General features: G+C 41.0%; 1 protein-coding gene across 8 annotated transcripts in view; it reads left to right on the top strand.

Annotated features, from left to right (window-relative positions):
• METAP1D (methionyl aminopeptidase type 1D, mitochondrial) overlaps positions 1 to 13,320 on the top strand; it is a 56,520-nt gene that overhangs the window by 12,748 nt on the left and 30,452 nt on the right. The window contains exon 3 of one of the 8 annotated variants that reach the window (XM_055812058.1): positions 1,162 to 1,211. The exons of the other annotated variants lie outside the window; for them this stretch is intronic. The gene's annotated coding sequence lies outside the window, so the exon portion shown is untranslated. The remainder of the gene's footprint in view (positions 1 to 1,161; positions 1,212 to 13,320) is intronic. 8 annotated transcript variants of the gene reach the window in all.

Raw genomic sequence — 13,320 nt, 5'->3', positions numbered from 1 at the left:
ATTAGCTAAGAGTGCCTTTAAGTGAAGGGAAGTCACCAGCAGATGTCCAGCCATGGCGTGAATTGGATCAACTTGTTGATCTGCCTGAAAACCAGGCGCTGCAGGGGAGGCTGTGTTCGGCTGGCAGCTCCCTGGTCCAGTTTGAGGCAGGAGGGAAGGTGGCTTATAAAGCAGCAGCGTTTTCATGTGCACTTACATGTAAGTGATCTGTGTAAGTGACATTACGCATTATCTGAGTGTTTTTAATTACTGGCTAGCTGCTGAAACTCAACATTTTCTGCCACATCACCAGCTTTACTGACTCACGCCTGCTAATGCAGCCATTTGTTCCAGCACCTGAAAAGTCTTGCCTTCTTTGTAGAACCTGGTGCTGGAGAGTCACCATCGCAGTTACAACTAAAATCCAAGTAGAGACAAAATTCTTGACAAGAGTACTTAGTTTCAGCCTTTTTCTGATGCTTTCTCTGCTTTGCGTGCCTTGTATCTTGGGTGGCCAGGTCCAGGCAGTGTCCTTTATCTGCCAGGACTTAGTCTGTGGTAAATATGTTGGACAGGTAGGTTTTTAGATACCAGAAGTTACATGAGGTAGGCCTAGCTGTAAGCCTTCAAGCAAAACTGAACTTCTTTGGAAATGTATTTTACATGTGTCATTTTTCATTCTGCAAAGTTTTCCTTAAAGATGACCTGGACCTTTCCCTAAGCAGAAACGAGCTGCTTCCTCTTTCCATTCCCATCGCAGAACTCTGAAGCTTTTCCAACCATCTGCAGCAGCTTACCAGCTTGGTGTGGTGATTCTCTGTTAAGGGCTGTGTCCAGCTGCATGCGTAGGCTACTGACTCTGAAGGAAAAATACCAGAAAGCTCTGGGAAAGCCTCTACCAAGAAACTGGGATGCCCCATCACAGGGACTTTGCTTGCTGCTGTGTTTCCAAAGTGGGTTTTATCATGCTCACTCAGTCTTCAGAGTTAGACGTGGGGATGTCCGTGTGCAAGGAGCACTCCCTGTTTGCATGCACAACTTTGTATTGCCTGCCAGAGGCTGTTGTCCTCATCTGTCATTTCCTTACCTGGCTTCAGGTATAGAAACAAAGGCTCAATGTAATACAGTGTAATAGGGTGGAAAGTCTGAAACAGAAAGTCACACCTGTGATTTTAATTCCAGGTATGCAGTTCAGTGCTGGCTTTGGACAAACTTTGTCTCTTCCTGAAGGGGTAGGTCTCTTCAATCTCACAAATGCAGTGTTAACCAATACGCAGATCTTAGTGTTGCCCTGCAAAGAACCCAATGACTGATTTAACATCCTCTGTATTCATACAGCAAATCAATGAAACAAAGGACACCACAATCCCTAGGGATTAAATTAAAGAAAAAAAAAATACAGGCTCTTAAAATCTGCACCAGAAGATGACCCTGCCAAGCCTATGTACAGGATCAAACTACAAGTGAGGTCCCTGCCTTCTTGGTCCTTGCATGTTCTGTTATTTAAAACATCTGGAAGAGTGGTAGAGTGTATCACAGCTGTCTGGTGGTTGCTAAGCTTGTTTTGTAATATGTAGCATTTGAAGAGAAAGAATGAAGGACTGAGTTATCCCTAAAGAAATTCTGGACTTCGGATTGTGAGTTATATTGTATTTTAGAGCAAATAACTCCATTGTCCAAAATCACAGGATCAGATGCCCTGTGAACACATAGTGTAACATTTTTTTTGCCTCCAAGAGCTTGTAGCACAGGTAGCTATGGCAGACAAAAGGGGCTGAAATGGTGAGCACTAGCTGACGGATGGAGAAACTGCAGTGCTGAGGGAGTAATTTGTGGAGGATCTTGTGGCAGTGTGGCATCAGTAGGATGAAACGGGGCCTGAGGCTGCCCTAATGCCTGCTGCTCTTAAGCTGCCAGCCTAATGCACGGTTTAACAGTGGACATGCATGAAGTAGCTTTCTAGATTTAGATAATGTATTCTTTTTACTCAAGCTTTTGCACTGAATTACCCTACCTAGACCTGAAGCTGAATTGAACAAGTACATAAAAAACCATACCACATGTCTGTAAGTGCTGGGAATTCTGTGTTGTGGATGTTCTTTAGCTGTGCAGGGGAAACTGAACTGAGCTGGTCTGGCATGCTTCCCCTCATTTCTTGCATGGTTTTCTATGTATAGGTAGAGTTTGCATGTAAGATTGAGGCTACCAAAAAATACTTCTGTAGTGTCATGGTATTTTTGGTTTTTATTCTGAAGAGACCTGAGTTTCTGTCAAAGTCACCTTGAAGACCTACTACTGGTTTTGAAGCTCTTCAGGTGCTAAAGCTGTAGCAGAGGTCTGTGTCATGAAATCTAAGCTGGTTTTCCTTTCCATGATATTCAGACATACTAGACTAGACATGATCTGGCGGTGACAGTTGCGAATCATGAGAAAACTGAATTGAAAGCTTAGGAGCTTTTGAGCATTCTTCAGTGACAGTCCTACTGGTCTACCGCAAACTATGATTTCGAAGTAATGTTTGATCACATATGCAGTCTGTAAAAGGCCTTTTCTCTGCTAAAACCACCTGTAGGACCCCTAGTCACAATGATCTTCTTAATTCAGGATTGTGTAATTTTCTTTTCTTTTTTTTTTTCTCTCATTCCTCCTTCCTTCTCCCCTGCTCCCAAGCACATTCCTAAAGTACTTGGAAATGCACATCTGGTGAGACAGAGTTGCTGCCTCTTCTTCTCTTTGACAGTTTGACATGATGATGTGCCAACCCTGGGTAGCTTGCAGTGCTTCTAAACACCACATCACACCACTGTTGATCTAGCAATATTTATGAGCATTAAAATTTAATTTGAAAATATTTTGAAGTAATGAAGTGGGAGGGGGAATGGATTACAGGGCAATTGTTGGTTGGGTTTTTTTTATATTGTGCCTGTTGAAGCTGTGTATGTTTGTCACAGTGGTTTCTTTCCAAAGTATTTCCATTTTAAATCAGTGTTTGTTAAAATACACTTGTGTGCCTCGTCTTTCGTATACGTATGTGAAAAAGCTAGAGAACATGTACAAGGAGCAATCTGTACACTGTGTATTCTCTGCCTTACAGTTATTTCATCCTTTAGAAAGAGGCTGTTTGGCTACAGCAGTGTTTTAATTTCATTTTTTAGTTTTCAGTTACACATTTCTGGAGTCTCCCTGACCACTGCTGTTACCTGATGGCGCCAATATTTCATCAAGTTTAGACAAGCAGTCTACCTGGACTTAGGCCCAGAGGAGCTGCTGTAACTGATGAACATGATCCCCTCTTCCCTGGAATCCAAGACCTGTAGTACCACAATTTCCAAGGGAATTGAAAGAAAACTGTGTTCAGGCCTTGCCTCCTGCTTTTTTCGTTTTCTTTGTTGTTTTTACATAGTATTGCCTTGTACTGATGGGTAGCATACCTCACCACCGGTAAAACCAGGTATTAGTTTGTTGATAATTAGGAGAAAAGATTCTTTTAAACCCAGACTGAAAACAGGAGCAGTGAAGAGCAGGAGCACAGGCAGTGACAGAAGTTACTCTGAATTCCCTTGATTAATTGCTTACAAATAAAGTGACAAGTTACTAAACAAATTAACGAAAAATGTTGCAGCACTATTGTTTCTGTGTTGCTGGGTTTTTTACTACACCATCATTTTTATGCTTCCAGAGTTTAGTGGATACAATTTGTATTTTAATTTTGTTCTTGCATATTTCTCTTTAATCCGTTTCATTCTGTTGGAAAAGCTGCATTATATAGACATCATATATTATTTTAGCTGCAGAATATTATCATAGTGGATTTTTTATTTAGAAAATGTTTTTAGAATTTTTTAATGATTGCAGAGTGAATGTTAGTGTTCAATGTAATTAAATTTAATTGCATTTCCTGTATGTTTTATTTTTAGTTTGCTCTCATATGCCTTTATTTTCATCAGGAGTTGTAAATTTGACATAGTTTTTTTAAAAAGCATGGAGCTGGCAGTCAGACACAAGCCCACTTTAAAGCAATGAAATAATTATCTTAAAATTTTTCTACATGTGGGGAACATGTAGTTTGTGCTTAATGATCAAGAACTGTTTTTTTTCATGTTGTATTGGATTGTATGACCTTGGTAGGTTTTTTTCTTCTGTAAATTTAAAAAGTTCAGATGGGGAAGAGTAACTAAAAGCTGCTTTTATGTCCAGATCGACTGGACAAGCAGGCAGAACCTACTACTCTTTCAGCTCCATACATTTTTGCTGCTGTTCATTTATCTTTTACTGCTCGTGTTTACCTAACTGGCGTGTTATACCATTACTTGTAGAGAGACTTTTCCTTAATCTCTTAAGGAAAAGTGTGGGGAAATTTGCCTTCAGCTATTGTTTGTTTTTCTGTTACTGTAACAGTTTGTCTGACTTATTTTTCTAAATATGAGCTGTTTACCCTGCAAGGAACTGAAGTAGCTGGAGAACTTGTAAAGCTCTGGGTTCACGGATGTGAAGGCTGAACAGAGAAAAATTTACTTATTTAAGTCTAGTGACTAATAAACATCTGAAATAAAGATGTCTTTACTAAAAATTCATTATTCTTTTTCTCTGTGGAAGAGAATATAAGGTCTGCTGTAGCACAGTACAGGTATTGTATTGTTCACATCTTCCAGGCTTGTTGTCTGCTCCAGGTTTGACATTCCTGGTATTTCTGAGGGTTGTTTTAAAAAAAGGCATGGAAAAATAAATCATATCAGATCTTTTTAAACCTCAAAAAGGTAAAAGTGCAATCATACAGTAGAATCATATTAAGATGATTTTTCTTCCAGTCACCAGCAGGGGAGTGAGTTACTGTTCTTGCTAGATAAAATTCATTCCAAGTTTTTCATAGAGGAAGCCTGAGGCATGAAGCTGAAGTTGTTTTCTTGCATTGTGGCGGTACTCTGAAGCCACAGGCTTCAGGTTTCTGTTGTCCGAATTGTAGGAATCTCCTGCTCTAGAGGCTGTGCAGCGGTTTGCAAAATAAGTAAGGGAGAGGGGAAGGGGCTGGCTAGCAGTGCTTGGGAACTCACCTGCTTCTGAAACGGGAGGCTCTCCTGGTGGTCTGCCACTGCCCTTCTCGCAGCGAGAGTTCTCCCTACGGCTCTGTGGCTGAAGAGATGGCATGATCTCAGGTCCTTCATGGGGCTAGGAGCCAGGAGCTAGGGAGTTTGGGGCTAGTGGGGTGTGTGGCCTTGGATAAGCCATTGAACTTTCTGTGCCTTTCTCCACCTACAATGCAGATATTTATCTACCTTGCAGGTGCGTTGGTTGAGATTAATGAGTTGTTTGTAAAGCACTTTGAAGATGAAAAGCACTATAAAAATGCTAAGTATTATTATGTATGAGCTCTTGAGTGCATAATGGCTGTTTGCCTGCCAGTATTTAAAGCAGTTTGTTACACAGTAAGTATGAAAGGCACTGTATGAAGTAAAGTTCTAGTTTTCTTTTAGGAAAAGTCACTCATATTTTGTATTCAGCAGTTCAGATCACACCACTGGTCTTTGGTGTTATCTAGAGTGAGAACAGACTCTAGAAAAATGTTTTGAAATGAACTGTTTCAAAACTTGAAAATCAGGTGGTTGTTATAATCAGGGCTTCTTCTCAATTGGTCATTTCTTACCCTCTTTATACGTGTTGGGGTTTGTTTGCCAAATTCCCAGGTCTTCTGCCTTCTTCTGTTTTGCCAAATGCTTCTACTGTCCCTTCTTACGCTTCGGTGTGAACTTCCGTAACTTTTCTCTCCCTGAACCTTTCTGTCCATCTCTGCAGTTTTCACCAAAGCTCCTGTTCTTTGTGCCGCTTCTGTGAGCGGCTCTTGCCATGTTGCCCAGGTTTCTTCAGCCCTTCATCTCCCCATCCCTCACTTCAGTCATCCCTGTGCCCAAGCGTCCCCCTGCGCTCCTGCCCTGGCGAGCCCAGCCCTGGGCACCTGCTGCCAGCCAGCACTGCACGGCACAGTGTCCTTCCCCATGGTGCCGCTCCGATAAACAGCCGAGCGATCCACTGTCAGACAGGCAGAAACATCCACGGAGGGAACAGTGCTGCCCTGTGCTTGAGAGGAGACCTCCCTGCCTGTGACCTGTTGGTTCAGTGATCTTCAAGCTTTTTGAGCATGGGTTTTTCTAAGCGTCCTCCAGTGGCAGTGTGGACTCCCATGTAGGGAGCTGAAACAAATTGATAATGAACTTGTTTTCTAAAAAAAAATATTATTTTCACAGTCTTTGGATGGGGCCATCAAATTCCCAGGTTTCCTCATATCACAGGTTGAAAACAACTGCATTTGTTTATTATGTATCAGCACCATATAGTCTGTCCAGCTTGGATGATAAAATACTCGCTTTGGCCTCAATCTTAGTTTACTACATTGGGTTAGAGATGTCAAGGAAACAAATGCCCCATCTTAAATAGATTACCTGAGTGCAGTCCACTTTATAAGGTGTGTCACATAACCAGAGCATGTCATGTTTTAATTGTAGGAGAGAGTAGGCATGAAAATTCATATACCACAGAGTAAGGTCTTGCAGTTTATTGGATGAAATTCAGTCGGAAAAATACAGTGTGTATATATATATATAAAAAATATTTATATTTTTAATATATTTACATATATATATAAATATATAAGCTATGCTTAGTATGATAGAAGTGTCAAGATTCTTTTGTCTTAGTTATTGGATTATCTTGCTATGTTTTTGAAAGGATCTAGGAGAAATCATTTAAGGTAATATTTACAAATTGAACTGTTAATTGGCAGAGGGCTTTATCCGTATGATAACTTGGCTGTTCCTCAGAGGTAGTTACTACAGATGTTCCTGGGCAAGGGAATTTAGAGTTATTATTTTTTCTTAATTCCTTTAAGATAGTTCATATTAAATACATTATTTTAGTGAACAGCAATCTGGAAATGTTTTATGACATAGAAACAAAATATGGAAAGTTCGTTTGTTTATTTCATTAAATGACTTATACCCTGTGGAGCTCTCCTTTTAGAGTCGTGGTCCTTTCCAAATCAGTAGATGTCTTTCCCTTTACTTAATTTCTGTACAAAGAGGAAAATGTTGGAAACCAAATGTTTAACAGACTGCCCTGCTGCATGGAAGCCTTAGAAACGGGAATAAAGGCCTCTTCAGAGCTCCTCAGAGGTCTTTTGGCAGGCATACTTTGTAGTGTGCAGACTGAGAAAACTTTCATGAGTGTTTTTGAAAGTCGCGCTGTTCTGTTTCGAATTTAGATGATAAACAGGCACTCTAACCAGCTGTATAAAGTCTCCAACTTACCATTTTAAAGATGTTTACTTTCAGGTATTTATGGTTAAAATACCTGTTTAAAGCTGTGTTTCAATTTTAGATCAAGCTTATTTTGAACCGTGAAGGACTATTGCAGTAATGAACATGATCTAAATTTATACATTAACACTTATGACATATCAGATGTTACCTAAAGGAACATGTACACTTCTCAGATTATCTGTTCCATGTTTAGTTATACATAAACTGAAATTAGGTCCTGCCTTATATATTTTTTAAATTATGAAAGTCAACAGATTTGGCAAAACATTGAAGGAATATGTCAAAGAAATTGTTCGTTTTTCACATAAATTCCAGCAGTTCAGCCTCGGATTTTATGATAGACACAGGTGAAGATGGAGTTGGAAAAAAGCAATAATGAGCTCCTAACCTCCTTCCACAAGTTGTAAAAATGGTTTTATTACATAAAAATGCTTTATGTAATAGTTGGTGTGGTCACCGCAGACCTGCCTATATGCTGCTTGGGTTCGTAGCTCTCAAACGTGTTTGTGAACTCATCTGGAGCTGTTGATGTGAGGTCCCTCTCCACTGGACAAAGCGGACAGGCATCCTGCAAAGACGTCCTGGTTGGACACCGAGATGAGGTGTTGCCCGCAGTGGTTTGTGGTCCTTTGCATGTCGCTCCCTTGCATGGTGGATGAGGTGGTATGTGGTAATGAGGCTTGTGCCATGTGCTTTCTGAACTAACATGTGAGGGGACTAGGCAGGTCTCACCTCTCTGACCTATTGCTGGTCGTTCTGCACTGATTGTTATTAACATACATGTGGCTTATGACAGAGAATTAAAGGAAATGAGTGTTCCTTGAAGAAATAAAGTCGTGGGACTTCTCTGGGTTGCTTGCTCTGGCACACCCCACTAATTCAGCAGAAGCTCAGGTCACGGGAAGAATTCACTTCTGGGAAGATGTAAATTGCTTCCTCGAAAAGATCGAGTTGTACCAGCAAGAATTATACAGCTCTGTCCCAAGGTTTCTTTTTGAGTGGCGTTGTTACATTGTCTAAGAGTTTTGGGTTGTAGAGTACTCTCCTTAACTAATGCATGTTCTCTGCCAAAACTTTAATGGCAGAGCAACCCAAAGACTGCAGGAGAAGCGGCTGTTTCTAAAACAGTGTTGATAAAGTCAGTCTTGCTTTTGTTCCTTTGGGGTCTGTTTTGTCCAAATAAATCTTTAGCAAAAACTGTTTCACAAATTCAGGTATAGAGTAAGGTAGCTGGTAGACAAACTTCAGCAGCTTTTGTTGCAACAGTATCCCCAGCTGTGGGAGCCAGCTGGACGTTGCAAACAGGTCGGTGGGAGGTTGGCAGGTGGCAGTTCAACCAGCTGAAAATAGTCTGCTGAGTGGCTGGGGTAAAGCCACTGGTTTTCTCCTATCCCCTCTGGTGCAGCAGGTGGTGGTGATGGACTACCAACCACTGCACCATGAGCAGGCACGGCGGAGACTCAAGCACATTGCTTCTGCCGACCGTGCCATTGCAGGGGGAGCAGCCACATCAGGTTCAACTTTGCTGGAGCTGTTTGCTCAGTGAATGCGAATCAGGAGCCCAGACTTTTATAAAGTTGTGGCCAGGGTCATAAAACTCAAATTCACAGTCACATCACTTTACAGTAGGCCATATAGGTGGATTGAAATGGACTTCATGTTTACAATGATTAAAATTAGAGCAGGATTCTTAGCACGTAGTTGACTGGATTTGCTGATTTGGGGATTGCTTTAGAGTCCGAAGGAGAGACCTTCTCCTGTACGTGTCTCAGCCATGATTTTATCAATGCACATGACTTCTGTAATCGCACTTTCATATATTTTAGCACCAAAGTTTCTCACCCAGAATTTATCCAGGTGTTGGATCAAAGTCTTCCAAGAGACAGACCAAAGATACACAGTCAAATGCGAAAGGTGCCTGTTTCTGTGGCTGGGCTTCTGCAGAAAGTTGTGGGAGCACCAGCACTCACTCCAGAGTTGAGCTGGACAGCAAGAGTATAAAAGCCTCTATTTTATAATTCTCAGAACAGTTTGTATTACATCGTGCATCACATCTGGATAGAGGTTTAATGAAAAACTCCACTGACCTGATTTTTTCATTAGAAAAATAGTGCCATTGCAGCTGAAATCGCCAGTAAAATTGAGACCTCAGTGTTTCCCCATGCAGATCTGCAGGTTTAGTGAAGCACTGTCAGGATGGGTCTGCACTATCATCAGATTTACCAGGGGCTGCCAGGGTCACTGGCTTTTCTTAATAGCACCAATGTGTACTTCTTGCGACATGCATGGCTTTACTACTAGCCTGGTTTTTATTTGTTTTTTCAGTCCTCCCCATAATGAATGCAATATATGCCTGTGTCTTGTGTGACACAAGGCAGCTAGCTACGCACCCTTGTCTTCTAGTCATGTTAAATTTTATTGAGAAGTAAAGCCACCTTTTTTTTTTTTTTTGGTATGAAATTGAATGGGAAGCCTTTGCAAAAACTTTTCTTCTTATGCAGTTAATATCTTTATAAATTTTGTCTCTTGTGTCAGTTCTGTGGACCTCTTTCTCTCTAACCAGAGCACCAAATAAATAAGTACTTGGGAGCTGTGTTCTGGTTGAAACGTTTCCTCACTTGCAAGCAGCTGGCTCCTGTCAGAGCAACTGCGAGATCCAGCCATGGCCTCAGGTTGCTGCCCACACCAGTCTGTCTCTCCAGTGTGCAATACTATTGCAAATCTGTATATTTAAACCACAAACCTGTAACAAAAACAACAAAAAAAGAGAGTTGGGGTAGATGTTTGACAAATCATGCAAGGCAATCTAAAAGGTCTGAGTTGAGTTTGCAAATTATTAATTGGTCAAGTGGGATGTCCCCCTGGAGAATTCCATGGATTACTGCCCAGCTTTGCAGAAAAGGTAGCAAAGCCTGCTGTGAAGAAATGCCTATCATATTTAGCTGACAAGGTAGATTATCTTCATCTTGTGGAAATCAAAACATTTATTGCTTCTCATAGATTTACTATCTCTGCAGAAAAGAGCTATGTAAACCCTTTTCAGTCTAGAAAAAGGAGTTGGAGACCTAATTTCTTGCAAAGACCCTTTGCTTACTCTAAGAAAATCAGGTGGTGTAGTAGTCCAATAAACTGTACAAAGTGAGTGAACACCTGATGAAAATAGTTTAGAAATATTCTATTATTTTTTTTAAGTCAACCTGTGTGGGAAGTGGCTGTCATGGGCAATGTGGTACCCATCTTTGCAGCACCGTACAAGATGGGGAGGTGTTACGTGGGTGACTGATACCTGTAAAGTGCGCATCAGGAGAAGTGACTGGGAGCAAGGTCAAGATTTAGAGGTGAGAGGCACTGCTATAAGTGCAACTGGGCTGCATAATCCTCTCTTTAGGAATTAAGCAGCTTCTGTAATTTGTGATTTACTGAGATGAATGCTTGCAGTTCTTCCAGGAAATCTCCCATAGCAGTAGCTGGGGTGTTGACCATGGAGTATGAGGCAGTGGAGAAGCCCAAAGGTCCTTCTTTACCGCTTAGGGCTCACAGCTAGGTCTTGGGATCTAAATGTTGTGTTTTCTCATTGGAAAGCAAAGGGCCAGATGGGCAGGGCTGGAGCCAGTCCCAACGATGGGCTTTAGAAACCCAAAAATGTTGAATGTCAGTTGTCTTAACTCTTCCTGATGCGTATTACATGGGCCAGGGCACAGGGGGAACAAGTGAGCCAGACACTGACCTGCACGTGGGTTGAATGAAATAAGCCGACCTCTCTTCCATGTTCCCAACACCTAGAAAAAGTCATGGCAAAGACTGAACGTTAGTCATCGTAGTGGTGGTTATTGTTTAATTTACCGTAAATCAGCCACCAGGTCAGTGCCCACTGATGCCTTAGCTCTTTGTACTGAACAATTACTGCATCCAGTTAAGGTGCCTGCTGTACCCACCTGTTTATTAGGTACTGGTGAAATACTTGCCAAATGACGTCTTGTGAGGTCTGAATAGTTGAAACCTCCTGCTTTGCCATATGTTGATTATCTTACTTTAAAAGCAGAAGCTCAGTTCCTACACCTCTTCATTTACACCTGTGGATGGGAAGAGGAAGCATGGTAAAAGCTGTCAGAGAAGTCCAATGGCCAATGCTCAAACTGTATTATTGGGTTTTGTATTTCAAAATCAGTAATTTTGGACTGTGTTGGCAAATGAGTGGCCAGTATAGCTTCTGGAGATGTTGTGTGTGCTGTATCACTGACACCTATTTAGCAAATAACAGCTACTTTCAATGGTAACCAAAACCAGTTTCAAGAGTTTGTTACTAGAAAATAAACTGAAATATTGATGGCTGTGCTGGTATCAGTGTGTCTAAGTAAGGATGGATGCAGAGAGCAATCACTGGTAAAGCTTAACCATCCATTGCTGGGTGTCCAGCAGTGATAAGGGAGGAGGTAAGGAGTCCTACCGCCTGCCCGTCCAGTGCCTCACAGCCTGTACATCTCGTCCCCAAGTGGTTCGGACCTCCCCTGTGTTGTCCAGCAGGATCTGGCCTGGCATATGAACAGCGTGAGGTTTCCCAGGCAAGCTCTGCAAGTCCTGTTACACTGTAATATAGTCGAACATGTCATCTCTGCCTTTATGGAGAGTTTGTGGCACGACAGTACTTTTGTGTTTGAGGCAATTGATTGCTGCTTTTTTTTTTTTTAATCCTAATAATATATTTATTGACTAAATTAGTTTGAACATTTGGTACCTGATCATCCTGTTGCTTTCTGCCTGTTTTGTACTTACGTTCTTTCCCTTTAGCATTTGTTAGAACAGCTTCCCTTTCCAGAGAAGTGCTATGTTACTTATAAATGACCGTTTTGTTTGCAATATGCCATACATGAAATGGGCTGTAGATGATGGTTATGTGGCTTGAGAATAGAGCTCTTAATTTTGATGTGTTTTATAAACAGTCGGCAATAAATGGCCTGATCCTGTGTCCTTTGACTTTAGTGGGAGTTTTCTGACATGTGTATGTACTCAAGGACAGCCCGGCTGCCAGCATCACGTCAGCGGGCAGCACGCCTTTGCGTTCAGCACAGTCGCATGTCCCTGTGCCAAGAATGAATTTTGCCGATTCAAATTTGCTCAGTTTGTCAACACACAGCTCCCATTGAACTTCGCGGGCAGAGAATCATTCTTGGCACAGGGCCGCAGGCAGCCCGGGGAGCACTGCCCGCTGCCGGCACCAGCTGCGACAGGAGCTGTGCACCAGCAAGAGGAGCAGCGCCCAGCCTTGGCTCCCCGCTTTATGAGGCTCCCATCTCCTGTAGCGCGTTTGCTGCTGTTTGACTAGTGGGAAGAGTCGGTGATAAAAAGAGATTACCTAGGTTAGTTTCCAAGGCTTTCTTTTTTTTTTTTCTTTTTTTTTTTCTTTTTTTTTTTCTTTTTTTTTTCTTTTTTTTTTTTTGTGGCTGTCTGGATGATTAATGTGAATAGGAAAATACTGTTGACCCATTTAAATCATGTTAGACGACATCCATTGCTCATCTGCATAATGAAATACACACTGAACATTACAGCCTAAGAGCCAGTGAACTACAAAAATAATATTTTACTCATTTATATTATGAAGTAAAATATAGGACATTAGTACTAATCATAGTATTAAATTTTAAGCCATGCAAATTGTAATTGTCAGTGAAAAAGAACTATAAGTTGAAAAGGCTATTAGCATTTCAGCTTTAACAGTTAATTTGAGTAATTTTTATTTTTTTTTTATGCTAGCGTACAGCTTAGAAAAGTCTGTAGACAAAACATTTAATAGTAAGTGCAGGAGTGTTTGTTTCATATAATTATTTAATTTCAGTCATTAAAGAAATTTTAGAAATACTAATTTGCGGTATTAAAATGTATTAACATTTTATATTACAAAGAGTAAGCGGCAATCTTTACTTGGATAAAATCAAATCTAAAAGGCAAATTATCAGTAACTGAGAGGTGAACTAATTTTAAGCATTTATTTAAGTAGAAAAACAAAAGCTGAAGCCTTTAAAAATATGGG

The sequence above is a fragment of the Falco peregrinus genome, chromosome 8 (genome assembly GCF_023634155.1).
Source record: "Falco peregrinus isolate bFalPer1 chromosome 8, bFalPer1.pri, whole genome shotgun sequence".
Taxonomy (NCBI): Eukaryota; Metazoa; Chordata; class Aves; order Falconiformes; family Falconidae; genus Falco; species Falco peregrinus.
This window is presented reverse-complemented; position numbering and strand designations above follow the sequence as displayed.